General features: G+C 34.4%; 1 long non-coding RNA gene and 1 pseudogene across 2 annotated transcripts in view; one reads left to right on the forward strand and one right to left on the reverse strand.

Moving 5' to 3' along the window:
• Positions 1 to 47: 47 nt before the first annotated feature.
• The window catches only part of LOC140632688 (uncharacterized), a 124,313-nt gene continuing 101,347 nt past the window's right edge, over positions 48 to 23,013 (reverse strand). For both annotated transcript variants that reach the window (XR_012030335.1, XR_012030334.1), the window contains 2 exons: positions 21,566 to 21,646; positions 48 to 330 (listed from right to left, as the gene is read on the reverse strand). This is a non-coding gene — a long non-coding RNA (uncharacterized lncRNA). The remainder of the gene's footprint in view (positions 331 to 21,565; positions 21,647 to 23,013) is intronic.
• Positions 1,333 to 1,957, forward strand: LOC140631682 (programmed cell death protein 6-like; annotated as a pseudogene).

Here is a 23,013-nt window from a genome sequence, read left to right on the forward strand (position 1 = left end):
TGCCCCAAGAGTCACATACCTTCTCTATTAGTCACACACTTGTTGAAGAATAACATGAAAAAAACAGGACCTCTTCTTCCCCTGATTTCAAAGGTATCACATTTTTAGGTCTTTCATAATGAGCCTATAGATGATATAGTAAGATGACTTTACAGAAATCATTTTTAACATGGCTTTTTCTCAAGAGTTAACAGTACTATTTTTATTGTTTTGATAAGAAGCAAGATTTTCTCTAAATCTATAAGCAAAATTTATTTCAGTTCAACACATGTTCATGAAATGCAGTGCCTGGTGTTTGAGATTTTCATCATGGTTACTGATGCCAAATATCTGTAGGAAAAGAAGAGAAACTGGTAGTAAATCTGAGTATTTAAATTACATGATGTCAAATATGTCTATTTTGAAAAATCTGATCAACTAAGTTCTTCACTTTCACCTAAATATTCTTTACATAGGTATACCTTGCATTTTGCCTTACTTTACACTTGATTTCCTCATCCAAAGTGCTCATAGAATAAAGTTCCAGAGATCCTGCTAGAACAAATATTAAAAACAAATACAAACCTTCAACAAAAAAAATCTCTTAAAATCTGCTGGTTTTGAGCTCAGTCCCAAATAGCTCTTGTGTTTGTACACTTTTTGTTTCTCAGATGAACACTACCAAGATAACATCAATGTTTTAACCAGGCATGAGCAATGACCCAAATACAAATGACTAAAAACCACCAGTTAAGTTCTCATGGACTATCAGACTTAGAGCTTATCCTCTATCTTTGATATGTCATAATATTTCCTCTCATACTTCATTTAATGAAGGAGGTTTTTTTAAAAGATTTTATTTATTTATTCATGATAGACATAGAGAGAGAGAAAGAGAGAGAGAGAGAGAGAGGGAGAAGCAGGCTCCATACCAGGAGCCTGATGCAGGACGCAATTCCGGGACTCCAGGATCATGCCCTGGGCCAAAGGCAGGTGCTGAACCACTGAGCCACCCAGGGATCCCCTAATGAAGGAGTTTTTACTAAAAGATTCTCTTTTGCTACCTTAAGGAAGAAAGAAATCCCATCAGTAACTAAATTCTTTGATCAAACATTTACAGGCTATTTCTGAAAAGTTCCTTAAGTTACTTTGCACAATTATACCTACATATTTAACATTCAATTTGAAAATTAACATGAATTAAGCAAAAACCATTTTATTAAAGTTTTTGAATTTTAGTAATAGACAATTTGCAAAAGAAAAAAGTTCCTGTAGATCCCACAACTTAAATTATTTTTGCCATGATGTTAATCAAATCTGTTGATTTTCTATAATAAAACCTAAATACCTCTCATGTTTCCCTGGCACCTGAGCCCATGGCGCCTACCCTACTGCCCAGGCCCCAGGGCCAGGCCTGTTAGATATGCAGTGCTGCCAGACCAGAGCTCCTTGTGGAACACTTTCTAGAGGGTTGATGAAGACAGGAGTAGGGTGATATGAACAATAAGCTTCAGCAAGCACTATCCAGTGGCACATGGACTCCATTTAATCAGTTGACTGAAAGGTCAAGCATGTCTATGTTTGAGAGAACAAGGCTGGTATGACCTTCAGCAAGTTCACTGGCATCTGGAAGTACATCACAGACTATCAGAATGTCTTCCACACTTAATGACAGGGACAATTGTAGGATGATTGACAAGAACACTCTCAGGGTACTGGCTCTCTGACCAGTTTCATAACATCCTCATTCACAAGTTTGACAAAGACAGGGGCAGATCATTTGATGTTCATCCAGTGCTGCATCATCTTACAGAATGCAAGATCAGTGATATTGAAGTTTCTGTGGCCTGCTAAGTGCAATACTCCATGATTTCCTTACCAACATCAACAGATACATTTAGGCATTACCGTACTGATCAGGATGGCTGGATTCAAGTGTCATATGCAGTATCTGTCCATGGTCTTCGGCATCTTATAACTCTAGCCTTTGCAAATAGCAAGTGACTTATGGAAGACTAAAAATTCCAAATCTCCCTTTAAAGAAACAGGACACAAATGCAGCTACATTTGTTCTTCCTTTAGATTTTATATAATTAATATTTGAGGACTTGACTGTACATATGTGGATAAGCATATTAAGGTCTTTGCAAATGTAACAATAGTTATAATCATTATTCACCTGCAAACATTTGATTTGAGACTGTTCAGTTGTCTCATAAAGTAAGATGCAATAATGTTTCAGGTATCCTGCATTCAAAAAATTTATCATGTGAATTTCCAGATAGCTCCAATTCTATAGTGGAAATACTCTCATTAGCCAATAGGAATTTTAAAATAACACAGAACTTGCACAGAGGCTTTTATGTATCTTATATTTTTTAAACAGGGTTTATTGTATTTGTTTAAATATACAGCATAAGCAGTAAAGCAAATGTGCTTCCTGTCCTGCCCCTCAAAAAAACTAATGTAAAAGCAAAAATAAACTCATGACATCTATAAAATTCAGTATTAGTTTAACATGTTATACGGTTGTTTTAATGATACAGAATTACTACTTGCACTGTGAATATGATAAAAATTTTTATTATCACTACACTATATGCTTCATGTAGACAGACTCATGTCTGGCTTTTCTTACCATTTTGAAAGCTTAGAAAATATTTGGGGAGAAAATGAGTTAATAATCCTTGTTAATATGGACGACCTTTAAGATACCAAGCAGAACAAAAATGTACAATATTTTTACACTGAAAACTACAAAACATTAGTGAGGGAAGTTGAGAGGAGCTAAATAAATGGAGAATATACCACGTTCATGGACAAAAAGAACCTATATATAAAGATATCACTTTACCCCAAACTAATCTATCAATTCAGTGTAAGCCATGTAAAATCCCAACAGGTACGTTTTTTACAGAAATTGATGATTCTGAAATTCATAAGGAAATGCAAAGGCTTATGAGTAAACAAGGAAGTTTTTAGGAACAGTAAATTTAAAAACTGAAAGCCTTACTACCATATATTAATACTCATTATGAACTAGACTAATTTAAAAAGTGTGGCATTATAGGAAACCTGAGAAATGGAACAGAATAGAGTCTATAACCTGAACAATAGATGTACAGCCACCTGATTTATGACAAAGGCAACACTCTACAGTGAAGTGCAGAAAGTATGGTCTTTTTAGTAAGTAGTGAGGGGTCAATTGCGTATCCATACAATAAAAAGTTTCTTGACCCCTATTTAAACCGTATAAAAAAATCAATTCCAGATTGATTGCACACTAAATGCAAGAGGTAAAACAAATAAAGCTTTAAAGTGAAAACAAAGAGAATATCTTTGATACCTCAGAATATTCAAAGGTTGCTTAAATAGGCCATTAAAAGCACTAACCATGAAGAAATGATAATCTATAAATCTACAATAAAATAAAAACAACATAATAAAAATATAATGACCTGAGATTCTGTAATAGATTGAGTAACAAGAACCAGATTTACTCTCCCATCTGAAATAACAACAGCAACAAAAATAGACAACAAACAAAACTACCATTCTCAGAATACAATAGGTCAGGGGTAAAAAAAAGGCAGTGATATTGAGAGATGGAGAACAAATGAAGTGGACTCTATTATTGTCCTAGCTCACTCCCTTGAGAGAGTTGACAGTGTGCAGTACAAGTTGGGAGAGGGGACCAAATAGAGCCCAGCAGATTCCCTGAGTTGAAGAGACAAGGCTAAGTATCCAGGGAGACCAAGGAGGCTAGAGTTCATAGGACAGACACCAAACAGCAGACAAATAATTCTGGAGATAAGTATTTAACTGAGTACTACCTGGAATATATATTTGGAAACCACCTGAGGCCACAAAAAAAAATTAGGGTCTCTCTAATAAGAGAATATTAGAGGGAGCAGTGCCTAGCACTTACAAAGTTCAGATTAATGCCTTTTTGCACCAGCCAGACTGATAAACCTGATGATTCACAAAGGGTGGAAAATAACAAAATGGAGGTGTTTTAGTAAGAGAAAGAAATTTAAAATTGGTCTTAGACTAAATACTCCTGATAATGCCTAACTCTTAAAAGCAAACTTAAAAGAATCAAACTGTTTCCAACTAATTTAACTGCAAAGTTTAAGAATATTTATAGGAAGAGTACCTGGGTGGCTCTATTGGTTGTGTCTGGCTCTTGATTTTGACCAGGCCATGATCTCAGGGTTCTGGGATTGAGCCCCACATCAGGCTCTACACTCAGTGGGGAGTCTGCTTAGGGTTCATTCTGTCCTTCTCCCTTTTCCTCTGCCCTTCCTCCCCCTGCTCATGCTCTCTCTCTCTATCTCAAATAAAAATAAGTAAGTCTTTTTAAAAAGAATATTCATAGAAATACAAAAATATCTAGAAACCAAGTATGTGGAATCACAAAGCCAATTTAATTGGCATTTAATTAAAGATTACCAAGCATACAAAGAAGCAAGAAAAATACATTCCATAATGAGGACAAAAATCAATCAGCAGAAACCAACTCAGATGACACAGATACTTTAACTGTGTTCCAAATATTCAAATATTATGTAGAAACAGAGAAGATATAAAAAAAATCCAAATTAGAGGTAAAAACAATGTCCGCAATGAAAACTACACTGTTTAGGATTGGCAGCAGACTAAGTATTTTAATAAAAAGATAAATGAAGAAAAATAATGGAAACTCTCTAAATGAAAACAAAAAAAATTTTTAAATTAATTTTTAAAAAGCATCAGTGGGATATGGGATGAATTCAAGCAGCCTAATATATGTATAAGTGGAGTTTACAAAGAAAGAAGAATGAGGCATGAACTATAGTTGAGTAAATAATGTCCAAAATGTTTCAAATATGATGAAAAACTATAAACTCATAAATCCAGGAAGTTCCATAAATCCTACACACAAGAAAATGAAGAAAAGTCACCAAGATATATTATGAAATTGCTTAAAACCAGTGAGAAAAAAAAACAGTAAAAAAGAAAAAATCCTTTATATATTTAGTTTTTAGATGTTTACATAGTAGATGACGTATTATGTATAGAGAAACACAGATAAGGATGACAACAGATTTCTCATCAGAAACAATGTGAAAGACAGTTGAGCTACATCTTGAAAGTACTAAAAGAAAAAAAACAACTGTCAAGCTACAAATCTATACCCAATAAAAGTGTCTTTTAAAAGAAATATTCATCACTAGCCAATCTTCAAATAATAGAAAAATAGTACTGGATAGAAATCTAGATCTATAAAAGGAATGAAGAGCCATCAGGGTAGCTACATGATAAACTACATGGTAAATATGTCAGATTTTTCTTATTATTTAAATATTTTATTAAATACAATGATAACAATTATTTGTGAGATACATATGTATAATAAATAAAGTATAGCATTAAAGTCAGGAGTAGAGAAATTAAGGTATACTATACAACAATTCTTATAATATATGTGAAGTAGTATAATACCCTTGAAAGTAGAGTGTGATTGGGAGAGGTCAAAGATGTATAATATAAAATCTAAAGCAACCACTTACATAATGAAACAAAGAGTTATAGCTAATAAACTAATGAAAGAAGTAAAATAAAATCATTAAAAAACACTCTTAAAACACGACTAATTAAAAGGCAAAGATTTTCATATTGAATTTCTTAAAAAGCAATCCTCAACTATATACTACTTACAAAAAAGTCACTTTAAATCTTTTTTTTTTAAGATTTTATTTATTTATTCATGAGAGACACAGAGAGAGAGAGAGAGGCAGAGACACAGGCAGAGGGAGAAACAGGCTCCATGCAAAAAGCCTGATGCTGGACTCCATCCCGGGTCTCCAGGATCACACCCTGGGCTGAAGGCAGCGCTAAACTGCTGAGCCACCCAGGCTGCCCAAAAAAGTCACTTTAAAGATAAAGACACAAATAGCTAAAAGTTAAAGGGTGAAAAATAATATACCACACGAATACTAGTCAAAGAAAATCTAGAATAGCTATAATTACATTAGAGAAAGTCGATTTCAGAGCAAAGAATATTTCCAGGGAAAAGAATATTATTTCATAATATTAAAGCAGTCAAATCATTAGGAGGAATAACAATACTAAATAATGTATTTGCCTAACCAAAGAACTGCAAAATACATGCAGAAATTAACAACTCCACAAATGGAGAGTTCAATATCCTTCACCCAATAATTGATAGAATAAGTAGACAGAAAGTCAACAAGGACACAGAAGATTTTAATAATATTAACAAACAGCTTTATTTATTTATTTTAAAAAAGATTTTATTTATTTATTCATGAGAGACACAAAGAGAGAGAGAGGCAGAGACATAGGCAGAGGGAGAAGCAGGCACCCCGTGGGGAGCCTGATGTGAGACTCAATCCCAGGCTCGGGATCATACCCTGAGCCAAAGGCAGAAACTCAATCATTGAGTTACCCAGATGCCCCAGGCAGCTTGATTTAATTGATGTTTTCAAACACTCCACTCAACAGCAGCAGAATATATATTTCTTTCAAGTCCACCCAGAACATTTACCAGATAGACCATATTCCAGGCTATAAAACAAGATCTCAGTAAATTCAGTAACAAAAGATAAAGAAATCAAAGAATAACACTAAAGAAAGCCATCAAACCATAAAGGAAGAGAGTAAGAGAAAAAGAAAGGAACAGAGAAAAACTACAAAATCAACCAGAAATCAGTTAACAAAATGGCAATAAGTACACTCCTATCAATAATTAAATGTAAATGGACTAAATACTCCAGTCACAAGACATAGGGTGACTGAATGGATAAAAAACAAGACCCATCTATATACTGCCCACAAGAGACTGACTTCAGACCTAAAGACACGTACAGGCTGAAAGTGAAGTGATGGAATAAGGTGTTCCATGCAAATGAAAGAAAAACGCTGGGATACAATACTTATGTTAGACAAAATCGACTTTAAAACAAAAAATGTATCAACTTTAAAACAAAAAAATGTATCAATAGACAAAAGACATTGCATAATGATAAAAGTATCAATCCAACAGGAGGATGTAACAATAGCAACTACCTATGCTCCCAACAGAGGAGAGCTAAATGTATAAAGCAGATAGTAACAAACTTGAAGAAATTGACAGCAATACAATAATATTAGGAGTTTAACACCTCATTTACATCAACGCACAGATCATCCAAACAGAAAATCAACAAAGAAACAATGGTTTGAACAACACATTAGACTAGATGGACCAAATAAATATATACAGAACATTCCATTCAAATACAAGAAAATACACATTCTTTTCAAGGGCACATGGAATACTATCCAGGATAGATCACATGTTAAGCCATAGAACAAGTCTCAGTAAATTTAAGATATATATAAAGCATCTTTTCTGACTGCAATGGTATGAAACTAGAAATCATTACAAGAAAAAAAAATGGAAAAAATACAAATGCATAAGTCTAAACAACATTCTGCTAAGCAACCAGTAGGTCAACAAAGAAATCAAAGATCGAATAAAAAAATACATAGAAACAAGTTAAATTGAAAACACAACGATGCAAAATCTTTGAGACAGAGCAAAAGCAGTTCTAAGATAGAGTAATAACAGGCCTATCTCAAGACACAAGACAACTCAATTAAAAAATATAACCTTCACCTAAAGGACCTAGAAAAAGAAAACAAAAAAGTCAGAAGTTAGTAGAAGGAAGGAAATAACAAATACTAGAGCAGAAGTAAATGAAATAGAGACTAAAAAAAAACCAATATAAAACATGAAGGAGGGCAGCCCCGGTGGCTCAGCGGTTTAGTGCCGCCTTCAGCCCAGGGTGTGATCCTGGAGACCCAGGATCGGATCCCACATCGGGCTCCCTGCATGGAGCCTGCGTCTCCCTCTGCCTATGTCTCTGCTTCTCTCTCCTCTCTGCGTATTCTCATGAATAAATAAATAAAATTTAAAAAAAAACATGAAGGAAACCAAGTGCTGGTTCTTTAAAAAAATAAAATTGATAAACCTTTTGCCAGACTCATAAGGAAAAGAGAGAGGAGTTGAAGGCAGAAATTAAGGAAGAGAAATAACAACCACAGAAATACAAGGAATTATAAGAGAATACTATGAAAAACTATATACCAACAAACTCAACCTAGAAGAAATGGATGAATTCCTAGAAACATATGATTTTCCATCTCTGAATCACAAAGAAATAGAAAACTTGAACAAAATGATTACTAGTAATAAAATTGAATTAGTAATCAAAAAAATTCCCCAACAAAAGTCCAGGACCACGTGGCTTCATGGGTAAATTCTACCAACCATTTAAAGAAGAGGTAATACCTATTCTCAAACTATTCCAAAAGATAGAAGAGGAAGAAAAACTTCCTAATTTGTTCTATGAGGCCAGCACTAGACTGAAACCAAATCAGACAAAGACCCTACAAAAAAGAAAAAGAAACACACAAACATGTGCACACACACACACACACAGCAGAAAACTCCAGGATCACATCCCTTATGAACAGTGATATAAAACTCCTCAACAAAATATTAACAAAATGAATTCAACAATACATTTAAGGGATAATTACCACAAGTGGGATTTATTCCAGGGATGCAAGAGTGGTTCAATATTCAAAAATCAATCAATGTGATACATCACATTAACAACAAGAAGAATAAAAACCATATGATTACCTCAAAAGATACATAAAAAGCAGCATTTGACAAAATACAACATCTATTCATCATAAAACCTTTCAATAAACTAGGCTTAGAGGGAACATACAAAAAAATCTACAATTCTAAAAAACTGAAAGCATTTTCTCTAAAATCAAGAGTAAGACAAGGACTGTCCACTGTCACCACTTTTATTCAGCATAATACTGGAAGTCCTGGCTGTGGGAATCAGATAAGAGAAAAAAAGAAAGAGAAAGAGAAGAAAGAGAAAGAGAGAAAGAGAAAGAGACAGAGAAAGAGAAAGAGCATCCAAATTGGTAAGGAAGAAATAAAATTGTCACTATTTGCAGATGACATGATTCTATATATAGAAAACCCTGAAGACTCTACCAAAAAACTACTAGAATTAATACATGAATTTAGTAAAGTTGCAGGGTACAAAATGAATATACAGAAATGTGTTGCATTTTTATACACTAATAATAAACTAACAGAGAAATTACAATCCCACTTACAATTGCATCAAAAAGAATAAAATAACCAGGAATAAATTTAATGAAGCAAATGAAAGACCTATACCCTGTAAACCATAAGACATTAATGAAAGAAATTGAAAATGATACAAACACATGGAAAAGAGACATGTGCTCATGGTTAAAATTTCTGCATTATCCAAAGCAATGTATAGATTCAGTTCAATCCCTCTCAAAATACCAATAGCATTTTTCACAGAACTAGAACAAATAAACCCAAAATTTGAATGGAACTACAAAAGACTGAATATCCAAACCAATCTTTTATAAAAAATTGTTTTATTTTTTTGTGAGTAATCTCTATACCTAATGTGGGGCTCAAACACCAAGATCAAGAGTTATATGCTCTTCTGAGGCAGCCAGGTACCCTGCCAAAACAATCTTTAAAAAAAAATTATTTATTTGTTTATTTATTTATTTATTCACTTATTTATTTATTAGAGAGAGAAAGCACACATGAGGGAAGAGCAGAGAGAGGGAGAGAGAAACTTAATCAGACTCTGCACTGAGCATGGAGCCTGGCATGGGGCCTAGTCTCACAACCCGGAGATCACAACCTGAGCCAAAAACAAGAGTCAGACACTTAACCAGCTGCACAATCCAGCTGCCCCCCTGCCAAAGCAATCTGTAGAGAAAAGAACAAAGCTGGCAGTATCACAGTCTTGGATTTCAAGATATATACTACAAACTATAGTAAATCCAAACAGTATGGCTATGGCTCAGGTCTTGACCTGGGGTCCTGAGATCAAGTCCCACATCAGGCTCCCTGAAGGGAGCCTGCCTCTCCCTCTGCCTATATCTCTGCCTCTCTCTGTGTCACTCATGAATAAATAAATAAAATCTTAAAAAAAAAAAAAGATATACAGATGGCCAACAGATATGAGAAGATGCTCAGCTTCACTAATCATCAGGGAAATGCAAAGCAAAACTACAATGAGATATCACCCATACCAGTCAGAATGGCTAGTATCAAAAAGACAAGAAATAACATGTTGGTGAGAACTGGAGAAAAGGGAACCCTCTACAGTGTTGGTGGGAATGTAAATTGGTACAGTTACTATAGAAAACAGTATGGAGGGCCTTCAGAAAATTAAAAATGGAACTGCCATGTTGATCCAATTAATTCCACTATTAGGTATTTACCTAAAGAAAATGAAAACATTAATTTGAAAAGATATGTGTGTTCCTATCTTTATTGCATCATTATTTATAATAACCAAGATATGAAAGCAACCCAAATGACCACTGATAGATGAATGAATAAAGAAGATATGGCGCATATACATATATATATATATATAATAGCCTTAAAAAAGAATGAAATCTTGCCATTTGTGACAACATGGATGGACCTAAAGGGTATTACACCAAGTGAAATTAGCAAAATAGAGAAAGACAAATACTATGTGATTTCGCTTATATGTGGAATCTAAAAAACAAAACAAGTGAAAAAACAGAAAAAAAACAAAAAACCAGACTCTTAAATACAGAGAACAAATTGGTGGCTGCTAGGGGGAAGTAGGTGGAGGTGAAGGCATTAAAAGATACAAACTTCAAGTTATAAAATAAATAAGTCATATAGATGATGAAAAGTACAGCATAGGGAATAGAGTTGATAATATGAAAAGTAAAATAAATTCAGAAAGATTCACATCATACAAAGTATGTCCTCTAACTTCAATGGGAATAAAATAAAAATCAATTTAAAAAAGAGATATGGAAAATCCCTTAATATTTAAAACTTAAGTACTGTTCTTTGGCCCATCGGTCAAATTGAATTGATTAGAAATAAAAAACACAATTATGGAATGTTGCTAAAGTATCTATTTAGAGGAGAATTTATGGAACTTAAAATCTATAGTGGAAAGTAAGAAAGATCTCCAATCAATAACTTGAGTAATTAGAAAAAGAGCAAACTAAAATTAAAGAAAGTAAATAATAAAAATCATAGTGGAAATGAACTAAAAGAAGAACAATAGAGAATATCAATGAAACCGATAATTGATTGAGAAGTCCGATAAAATTGATGAAACTCTGACTGTCAAGAAAAAAAGAAGGCATACCAATTTGGAGAATGAGTGGTGATATCGCTACAGACCCTACAGATGTCAAAAAGATAAGAGAATATTATAAACAACTTTGTCAATGTATTGTAAAGCACAAATGAAACTATTTGTAAGTATAAACTATCAAAGCTCAATTAAAAAAAATAGATAATGCAAATAAGCCCTATCCAGTAAGGAAACTGAATTTGTATTAAACTTTCCCATAAAGAAAACTCCAAGCCCCAATGACTTTCTAAAGAATTTCACCAAACTTTTATGGAATAAATATCAATTCCACACAAACTCTTCCAAAAACGTAATGAAAAGTGAATATTTCCTGAAACATCCTACAAAGCCATTGTTGCTCTAATCCGAAACCAAATAAGATGTTTTAAGATAATAACTCTTTAAACCAATCTCCCGCATGAACATAGGTGCAATTTTTAGTAAATCAAATCATGACCAAGTGGGGTTTATCTCAGGAATACAAAGTTAGTTTAGCATGTAAACATCAATTAATGTAATTTAACATATTAGGAAACTAAAAAACCCCACACTTCATCTGAATAGATGCAGTAAAAGCATTTAACAAATCAAACATCCATTCCTGATAAAAACTGTCAGAAAAGTAGGAATGGAAGGGAACTTCTTTTACATGATCAAAGGCATCTACAAAACCATTCCTGGTATCAAACTTTAATGGTAAAAGACTTATTTTTTCCCCTACGATCAGAAACAAGACATAATACACACTCTCATCCCTTGCTGTTTATCATTATAACTGGAAAATCTGAGTGCAGTAACAGAGGAAAAAGCCATCTGTATTGAAAGGAAGAAATAAAACTGCCTTTTTTCACAGATAAACAATTGTCTATGTAGAAAATCCTATGGACTCTACAGAAAAATCTGTTAAAACTAGTAGGTTAAGTTAGCAAGACCAGTATACATGATCAATATATAAAAGTCAAAAAATATATATATAAAAGTCAATTGTAGGGGATCCCTGGGTGGCTCAGCGGTTTGGTGCCTGCCTTCAGCCCAGGGCATGATCCTGGAGACCCAGGATCGAGTCCCACATCGGGCTCCCTGCATGGAGCCTGCTTCTCCCTCTGCCTGTTACTCTGCCTCGCTCTTTCTCTGTCTCTCATGAATAAATAAATAAAACCTTTTAAAAAAGAAAAAAGAAAAGTCAATTGTAGTTCTATATACTAACAATGTACAATTTAAAGTTGAAGTAAAGGGGCACCTGGGTGGTTTAGTCAGTTAAGCGTCTACCTTTTGCTTAGATCAAAATCCCAGGGTCCTGGGAGCCTGCTTCTCCCTCTCCTTTTGCCCCTCCCTGCCCCTGCTCATGGTCTCTGTCTCTCTCTCAAAGAAATAAAATCTTTTTTTTAAAAGTTGAAATAAAAATATCATAATTGCATAGAAATATGAAATATTTAGGTTTAAATCTGACCAATATTGTGCAAGACCTGTATGCAGAAAACTGAAAAACAGTTCTGAGAGTAAGAAAACCTGACTAGAAAACCTAAATATACCTGTTCATGAATGGAAAGGTTGTTAAGATACCCATTAAGATATTGTCAAGATACCAATCTCCAAATTAGTCTATGCATTTAAAGCTATTGAGGTCAAATTCCAAGCAGATTTTTGTATAAAAGTTGATAGGCTGACTCATATGGAAAAAATTAATATGGAAATGTAAAGGATCTCTAGTGGCCAAAACAACTTTGAAAAAGAAAAAACTTGAATGTCTAACACTATCTGAGTTCAAGGCTTATACTAAAGCTACAGTAATTAAGACAATAATTAAGATTTTCTTCATTGAGATAGATAAATTGATCTAGACCAATGAAACCGAACAGAAAGTTTCATTCATATGTGGAATTTAAGAAACAAAACAAAGGATCATAAGAGAAGGGAGGTAAAAGTAAAGTAAGATGAAATCAGAGAGGGAGACATACCATAAGAGAGACTTACCTATATGAAATAAACTGAGGGTTGCTGGAGGGGAGGTGGGCTGGGGATTGAGTACCTGCGTAATGGGCATTAAAGAGGGCACATCATGGAATGAGCACCAGGTGTTATATGTAACTGATAAATTATTGATCTCTACATCTGAAACTAATGATACACTATATGTTAACTAATTGAATTTAAATAAAATAAGTTAAATTTTAAAAAATGACATGTTTGGATAACTGTTTCTTGAAACAGTGAAAGGTGTTCACAAAGGTGAAAAGGATTCATTGGAGAAAGGGCAATCTTTCTGTGTTTTCTACAAATGGTGCCAGAACAACTGAATATTCATGCACAAAATCAAACAAAAACAAAACCCTTCTATTCATATTTTTCCCATCAGCAAAAAATAGCTCCAAATAGATCATAGACCTGAATGTAAAACCTAGAACTATAAAATTTCTAGAAGAAAAACACAGGAGGAAAAATCTGAGTTATACAGGTTTCTTAGATATAGCCAAGGAGTGCTCAATTATTAGGGAGTTGTCCAAATACTTCATAAAGATTATTATTGAGAACACATTAAGTGTATTAATGTGGGCAACCCAATGGACCTCAGTTTAAGAAACACTGTTCTAAGCAGTATGTAATCCTGGGCAAGTTATTTTTCTAAGGCCAAATAATCTAGACAAATGACAAGACTGGTAACCTAGTCCATAATATCTCTCCTATCAGATGCTAAGAAGGAATGAGGTCACTTTGGTTTGCATTAATAAAACCACTTATTGACAGACATTACAGTTCACTTTTTTCAGCCCTGATATAGCCAGAACCTTGCTTTCATGTATTACAATGTTAACCCACCACCCCAACACACAGAAAAGAGTTCTTCCAAAACTTTAGCCACTGTGTTTTCTCCTAATGCAGATTCTATTAATGGTAATTAAAACCAATAAGGCAAAAAACTAAACAACTATTTAAAACCTACTCATTGAAAACACCTTACATGAACCTTCTGTATCATTTATGGACACACCTAAAGGCAGCTTCTTTCAGTTGTCAATTATTTTTAAGGCAAGTAAGATTTCTGATAACAAGTACTACATTAGGGCTGTTTGCTTCTTCATGTTGGCCTTTTCCATCACTGTGGCCTTAGTAAGGGTTGTGGCCTCTGGTGTAATATTCTTTGGACCAACACCAATATTTAGTCTTCTCCAAAAGGATATGTTGTAAAGAATCAGTATCCCCAAGTACTGCTAAAATAGGCACACTAGCTTTGAGAGAAGTATTTTTATTTTAGCACAGATTATGGAAAACTCTGTCCTGCACTTTCTCCATCAGAAAGAGTGAAGACTATGTGGAAACACAATGAGACCAAATTAACTGCCGCATATTTTATCCAGTAACTCATGGCACACAATCGAAGTGTCTTTTTAACTAGAGAATACTAATCATATCTCCATCTGTTCTAAGTGTTGTAAAACAGCTATAAATTCACTTAAGTGTTTTGAAAATTTGCTCTCAGGAGTTATTAGGATGTTTGCCTCCACCCTAATGCCTCTACACTGCCTGTTTTTTGTTTTGTTTTGTTTGTGTTTTTTTTTTTTTTTTTTTGCTTTATTTTGTTTTCTCTTCCCTCCATGTCAATGTTATTTGTCACTGCAGGTTGCTCAAGTTGTTCTTGATTTTTATAAAAATGCTCTTTTTGCAACCTGTATTTTTTTTTATTTCTGATATGTCCTTGGGTTAGAAATCATATTACTCAGCTTGATAAAATTCTCTATGACATTTTATCATATCAGAAGGCCTCTTCAGTAGAGATGAGGGCCTGAGTTTATGTTACTAGAAGCTACTTCAGTAGCTCATGGGTCTCTTTCCTTCTTTTCAGGTACTTGTTAACAATAGCTAGAAAGGAAAGATGACTGACAAATGACTAACTATTATAATAGAATTACTGAGAAAGCAGGATATGAAGAACTACTAGCCCCAGCAGTAGTTACTGGATAGTGTCATAAGCCTTCATGAATGTCTGAGTTGACTCGCTTTATAGCTTCTCAGTGAATACCTATGAGGTATGAGGTATATCTAAAAAGCCCGGTAGGCTTGCTGCACTCCTTTAAGTCCAACAGAATGGACAAATTTCATTTTCTTAAGTGCTATATTGCCAAGAATGCCTGTTGAATTGCAAATATCTCTGAAAGTGATGTCACATTTAGCTAATCAGCTGTCAATATCTAACTATGAATTAGTTTCTCTGATTAGGCACCATAGAAAGCCCTGACAAGACATAAGGCTGGTAAATTCTGGGAGAGGAGAGGAGGTGGTGGTTGACAGCCAGTATGAGGATCCTGGTACCTGGAAAGAGGGAGAAATCCAAAAAGGAAAAAAAGGAAAGGAAAGCATTGTGCAACTTCACTTCACTCATGAGTTTGCTAGCGATAGCTCATGTTTTATTTATGATCCCTTTCTAAAATTATATGGAAAAAAGTCACATGCAATCCTTTTAAGTCTTATTAGAAACAAAAACTTTTTCCTCCTCAGCATTTTCCTGAGTCTTTACAGGTTTGTTAAAGTCATCTAAATATAGATTCAAACCAAAAATACCTTAAAACATAGATTCCCTAAGGGAGCAGAGTACTATTTTGAAAGGGTGCTAAGGTAAAGCAGTTCTTCATATATTATATATGAAATATGTTTTTATACTTGCTTAAGTAAATAGAAAAAAACTTGCTTTGCAGAGACTGACTAGATATTCACCAAATCTGTTTATTCTTCCTAGGCACATGGCTCAATTACATTTACCAGACCCTTAACACTGTAGACTATATAACTATTTCTTACTCATGAATGAATATAAGTGAAAAAATTTAGAATGTAACTTTTTCATATTTGTTTTCTCTTATTCCATCTGTTGGCAGGATGATACTAAGGCAACCTAAAGAATCCAAAAATTGAAAGTAATATGACCACAGCATAGGGAGAGCAGAGTCCCACTACTGACCCTCAGTGGGTTATAAGTGAGAAATAAACCTTTGTTGGGTCAAATAATAGCATTTGTTTATTTCACGAACTAGTATTATTTAATCCTTATTCACAAAGGTGTTTAAAAAAGAGAAAACATGCATTATATTTGGGTAAGATATAGGACTCCCTTTATTTCTGGATACTTGGGCCAAAATCCTGTGTGATGGGCATACTTAGTAGGCTCTAATTTCTTGACTTTCAGTATTCAGTATTCTCAGACAAAACTCCAGGCTCCCAGGGAAGAAGCTAAGATTCACACTATAAGTGAAATACATATTGTATACTGTGGGTAACACAGGAATAGCATTAGGCATAAGAATAAGGCTTCAAGTGGAGGTGCATACAACTTGAACTGTTGTCATGCTGCTTATTATGTTATCCTGGGCATGTTGTTTAGCACCCCGTGCTTTAGTTTTCTCATTTGTAAAATGGGACCATTAACAAACCTTGGATAGGGAAGGTTAACTGAATTTGTATGCCAAGTGCTTAGAATACTGCATGGCACAGAGAAAATACAATATGAATGTTTGCTACTAGTATTAATTAGCTGAATGGTCCTGAGAACTTATTTCTGAACCTTAATTTTTGTATCTGAAAAGGAAAGCTAGTAAAACCTATCTGTAATTGATAAAAGGGGAGTTAACACTATAGTACTTTGGAAGATTGTTAATTTGTGACCCTCAGTGAATTACACTTTTGGTATCTACATTCCTGATATAGTCGCTTCCATTGACTATAGGTTTGGCCACGTGACTTCCTTTGGTCAATGAGATATCAGCAGATGTGACACAAGCAAAGGCTTAAGCATTTGCATATCATGGCTTGATCTATAGATTCGATACAACCCCAATCAAAATTCAGCAAATATTTTGTGGATATCAAGTGATTCTAAAGTTTACGTGGAGAGGCAAAAGACCCAGACTACCCAGAAAACAATATTGAAGGAGAAAAACAGAGGACTGACTCCATTCAAGTTCAAGACTTACTATAAAGTTACAGCAATCAAGATAGTGTAGTATCAGTGAAAGAATAGACAAATGGATCGATGGAACATAATAGAGAGACCAGAAAAAGACCCACATAGTCAACTAACATTTGACAAAGGAACAAAGGCAATGCAATGGAACAGAAATATCTTTTCATGTGGTGTTAGAACAACTGGACATCCACATGCCAAAAAAAAATAATCTAGACACCAATCTTACATCTTTCACAAAAATTAAATCAAAATGGACTATAGACCTAAATGTAAAAGGCGTAATTATAAAACTCCTAGAAGATAGCATAGGAAAAAACCTAGGAGACTTTGTGTATTGCAATGACTTTTTAGAAAGAATATCAAGAGTTGGATCCATGAAAGAAATAATTGATTAAAACTGGTCTTTATTAAAATTAAAAGCTTCTATCCTATGAAAGATACTATAAGAGAATGGAAAGACAAGCCACAGACTGGGAGAAAATATTTGCAAAGCAAATATCTGATGAAGGATTGGTATCCAAAATACACAAAGAACTCTTAAAGTTCAGTAAAGAAACAAACAATCCAATTTAAAAATGGGCAGAAGATCTGGACAGCTCACTAGAGAAGATATGCAGGTAACAAATAAGCATATGAAAAGATGATCAACATTACATGTCATTAGAGAATTGAAAATTAAAACAATTAGGTACCACTACACATCAAAATTAAAAACACTAACAGTATCAAATGATGGTTATGAAGTGGAACAACAGGAACTCTCATTTTTGTTTTTTTTTTTTTTTTTTTTTTTTTTTTTTTTTTTTTTATAAGTTTTTTTTTTTTTATTTATTTATGATAGTCACACACAGAGAGAGAGAGAGAGGCGGAGACACAGGCAGAGGGAGAAGCAGGCTCCATGCACCGGGAGCCCGATGTGGGATTCGATCCCGGGTCTCCAGGATCGCGCCCTGGGCCAAAGGCAGGCGCCAAACCGCTGCGCCACCCAGGGATCCCAGGAACTCTCATTTTTGGTAGTAGAAATACAAAATGGTACAGCTACTCTGAAAGACAGTTTGTCACTTTCTTGCAAAACTAATCATACTCTTATCATGGGATCCAACAGTTGTGCTGCTTGGTATTTACCTATGTGAGTTGAAAATTTATGTCCATACAAAAACCTGTACGTGGATGTTTATAGCGGCTTCATTCATAATTGCCAAAACTTGGAAGCAATCAAGATATCCTTCAGTAGATGAATAGATAAGCAAAGTATGGTACATCCAGACAATGGAGTATCATTCAGTGCTGAAAAGAAATGAGCTATTAAGCCATGAAAAGACACTGAAGAAATTAAATAGATATTAATAAAGAAACCAACCTGAAAAGACTACAGTTGTATGATACCAACTCTATGACGTTCTGGAAAAAGTTAAACTACAGAGACAGTGAAAGGATAGGTAGTTGCCAATGGTTAGCAGTGAAACTATTTTGTATGATACCATAATGGTGGTTACATGTCATTATAGATTTGTTTCCACCCATAGAATGTACAACACCAAGAGTGAACTCTAATGTACACTGTGGATATTGGGTAATAATGATATGTCAATGTAGGTTTATCAACTGCAACCAATGTAACAGTTTGGTGTAGGGTTTTGAGAGTGAAAGGTAGGGAGTATATGGAAATTTCTATTCCTTCTGCTCAATTTTGCTGTGAACCTAAAAATGCTCTAAAAATAGTCTATTAAAAAATGTGAAGGATAATTTGTAAAACATCTTATATTGAGCCTCTTGTATGTGGCATGAACTGTAGCAGACAGAAAGGAGGGAAAGAAATTAGAAATGCAAAATGAAATGTGCATTTACATCCTAAGTACTCATACTCTGGTTGTAAAGACAAGACATAATAAAAAATAAATCAAGTAACTAGCCCACCTGCTAGTTACTCTCCTCCCAACCCCCACAAAGACCTTTATCTGGATATGTAATCCTTGTTAGCAAAATACAACTTAGAATTTTATTCAGTAACCTACAAAACACAGAAAATTACTAAGAGGAGTGCAACAAAGAGCTCACACAACAGGTTGAAAAATCAAAAGACTGCAGACGCTAGTTTCAGGAGTAAAGTAGGACAGTATTTAATATACTAGAAACTTGCAAATGGGTTGGGGTAGGGCAAATCCATGGTCGAATTGCAGCACATTTGCCCTGCCTAAAAGAATTCACATTCATATTAGAAGTCAAATCAGACTAAACAAAGAAGAATTTAAAATAAAAAAGCTCATGCCTCACTGCACAATTAATTATGGACTTATTTCCATAAATATAGGCTATAAGTAACTCTCAATACAAGGCATTTTGATAAACAGATCCTCCACTGCTAGAGAATTTAGAAATTCATGAATGAATTCAATACTTCAGTACATCTTGTACATAATATTTACAGCGGGTTTTTATTTAGCTGTTTCTGTATCAAGCAAAATAACAACTACAATAATGCTAATAATAGAAGACCTAAGAATTAAAAAAACAAACAAACCTCATGCTAACTCAACAAAATAAGTGTCAGATGTGATTTCTGTATTCCTCAAAGACTAGGACACCAATTAATTAAGCAATACCTTAATAACTGAACATATATTTGCTTGAGAAAGAACTTGTAGAGTCAATAAAACATAAGAACCATGACAATAAATGACTTGGGTTGAAAAATGAGTTGTTTCACAGCCAAGAGGAATCTGAGGACACATAGTGATTACATATAATAAGGCATCCTGGATGCCATCTTGGAACAGAAAAAGGACACTAAGTAAAAACTAAGGAAATCCAGTATGGACTTAAAGAATAACAATACATCAACAAGGTATAACAAATATATCTATACCTTAGCAATGTTACTTATAGGTAGAATTAGGTGCCAAATATGTGGGAGCTCTGTAAAGTCTCTTGGCAATTTTTTGGTAAATCTAAAACTGCTCTAAAAAAAAAGTTTTTAAAAAAATGGATTAATGACTAATATGGGGGTAAATCCAGGCATTTTGATTCCCAGGCCTCCTTGCTTTTCCCACAGGCCAGAGTTTGTAATTTTTGTGTAATGGAAACCTTTGGTAGTCTGAGGAACATAGTAAGTAATGGGTTACAAAGGAAATAATGCTATTGAATATAGTAATGAAAATAAGTAAAAAAACAAATTTGTGATATAGTAATATGTGTGTTGTCATTCATATATCAAATACAAGATCTAGTGATAGGTCTCTAATCTACTATAATTGAAATGTGAGGAGTATAAATGGTAGTTCAAGATACCTACACTTACTGAAATTATGATATGAAAATATTTTTTAGTATTGGTGCAAAGTCATAAGTATTTATACTACTGTGGTTTGTTGCCTACTTTCATAATCTAAGGAAAAGTTAAATTTCAGTTAGACATGAAAAACGGCTGTGTTTTTCCCATCCATATTCATAGGCCACACACCATCTCCTGCATTCTATGCACAGTCCCAACATTTAAGAATCTATGGGCTAAGAAAGAATTGCATTTGCAACTTCTCTAAAAATAATAACAATTGAGATTCTGTGAAGTGAGTAGTCTTCCCAGTCTCAGATTTATGCCTCTTTGGATGCTGAAAGAAATTTTTGGAAAAATACTATATTGCAATGACTCTCTCCTTTGCCATACACAGCCTCACCTTTGTTCATCTTAGTCTTCTCCCTGGTCTGATATCCTTGGTACCCTTTATTTAGAGATAAATCTGAATGTTCATCATTTTTTTATTCACAATATGGATCAAACATTTTCTTTAGTGTGTTTATATTTTCTTCCTGTCCTAACTCTCTGGGTAATAAGTTCCACATACTTAACTAAGTGCTTTATATAGGAGTACCTTTTTTAACTTGTCCATAATCTCTCTACACAACATTTTCTCTGTGAAATAGTGAAAAACAGCCCACATTCAAATCAAGTTTCTAAAAAACTTACTTGTATAAATACTATTAATCTGTGGTTAGTTTACACCTTATCAATCATAGATACTAATATATCCCCTGAGATGTGGCTTTCTAAATTTCTCTCTGTTGTCCCATCGCCCTCTCACCCAGTTTCTAGGAAGAGAAATCCCATGGTATCCAAGCTATGCCATCAAAAAAAATGCCCAGAAATGGCTGGTGACTAGCAGCTTGGCAGTGCCAAGTAAAATTTTGTAGGTAAACACTTGGAAGTATTCCCCTGACGGCTTTCTTCGTCTTTACACAAACTTACCTGTTGATGGTATCTGTCAGTGCCTCCTTCCCAGTAGAGCAGTGTTGGCCCCACAGATCAGAATTTCTATTTGCTGAGAATGGAGCCTGGCAAAAATTCAACCACAAGTAATCTGAAAACATTTACCTGCCTAAACCGATCTTCCTTTTGACGTGCCAGCTCAGGTGTTGCCAAGCTTGGAGACATCTCAAACAATGTGTTTTGTTTCTGGAAAACATAATTAATCTACAGTGATTAAAGTCTGACAGGATATCCTCAAGCTATCCTTTATTTTGTTTTATTAAGAGCAACTTTGCATAAGTAATTTAATATTATAAAGTCTGAAAAAGACTAAGTGAATTCAAGGGAGCTGGTTGACTCAGTTTTATTTGATTTTGACCAGATACTTCCAACTAATTACTAGTTCTTGGCAATACTGTCATGTTAAAGTGCAGATATGTGGATTTAGAAGAGCAGAGGCTATTTGATTTTATTTTTCTACTCAAGCAGAAATATGCCTGGGCTTGCTGAGCACTTAGAAAAATTTGCTGTTTAGCTGTCTCCATCCTGAAATATGAAAATAATCTATATCTCTGATTGGATTTTTTACTTTTATATGATCCAGTGCTGGGTCCTTAGTAAAAGAATGTCACATTAATAAAATCAAGCCCTCCTTAGTTCTCCTTGGCAAGCTTTATGCCATTTGACAAAAGCATCCCTCTGCATTTGCCTCCTCCTGCATGATTTCAGTCAGACTAGAGACAGCCCTTCCAGATTCCCCATACCTCTAGAGGCTATGAGGTCTCTGGCCAGCAGTCAGGTGCAGTGGCTGTGAATGTTTGGAACTGATTATTTTCTTCTTGTTTCCAAAAAGAAAAAAAAAAAAACTATTAACAAAAGCTACCTTTCTCATTTGAACTTTGCTTTTATAGCTTACAATTATCTTAGAGCTGCCAGTTTTTGTCTTTTTGACCTAACCAATACAATTTTGTTGGAACTTCCATAGAGATGCCCACTTTTAAATGTGCCAGGTTAAGAACATTAAACATACCACTTCTCTAGTATCACTTTCATTTTATTAAAAGTAAATAGATAATTTAATGCCAAAAAAGATAAGGAAGGACATCAATTAAGAATACAGAATAGTTGTTTCAATAAGTTGTATAAGAAGTTTATTATCTATCCTTTTTTTGGTTTACATTGGTTTTGTTTTTGTTTTATTTTGGTTTGATTTATTTTGTGTGTGGTTTTTTTTTTGTTTTTGTTTTTTGTTTTTTTTAGAGAGAATGCGCATGCATGGGCCAGCTGGGGCTGGGAGAGGAACAGAGGGAGACAGAGAGAACCTCAAACAGCCTCAGTGCTGAGCATGAAACTGACACAGGGCTTAATCTCACAACCCTGAGATCATGACTTGAGCTGAAACCAAGAGTCAGAGGCCCAACCAACTGAGCCACCCAGTTGCCAAGTTTTATTTGGTTTTTAATTTCACTGTCTAGTGTAGATCTCAGGAATTAGTGCTTTGGAGTACAATTTGGTTAGGACAAAATATCAGGAAATAGTGTAGCGGCCATAAAAACGTGTCCCCTCATAGCTTC

The sequence above is a fragment of the Canis lupus genome, chromosome 4 (genome assembly GCF_048164855.1).
Source record: "Canis lupus baileyi chromosome 4, mCanLup2.hap1, whole genome shotgun sequence".
Lineage (NCBI taxonomy): Eukaryota > Metazoa > Chordata > Mammalia > Carnivora > Canidae > Canis > Canis lupus.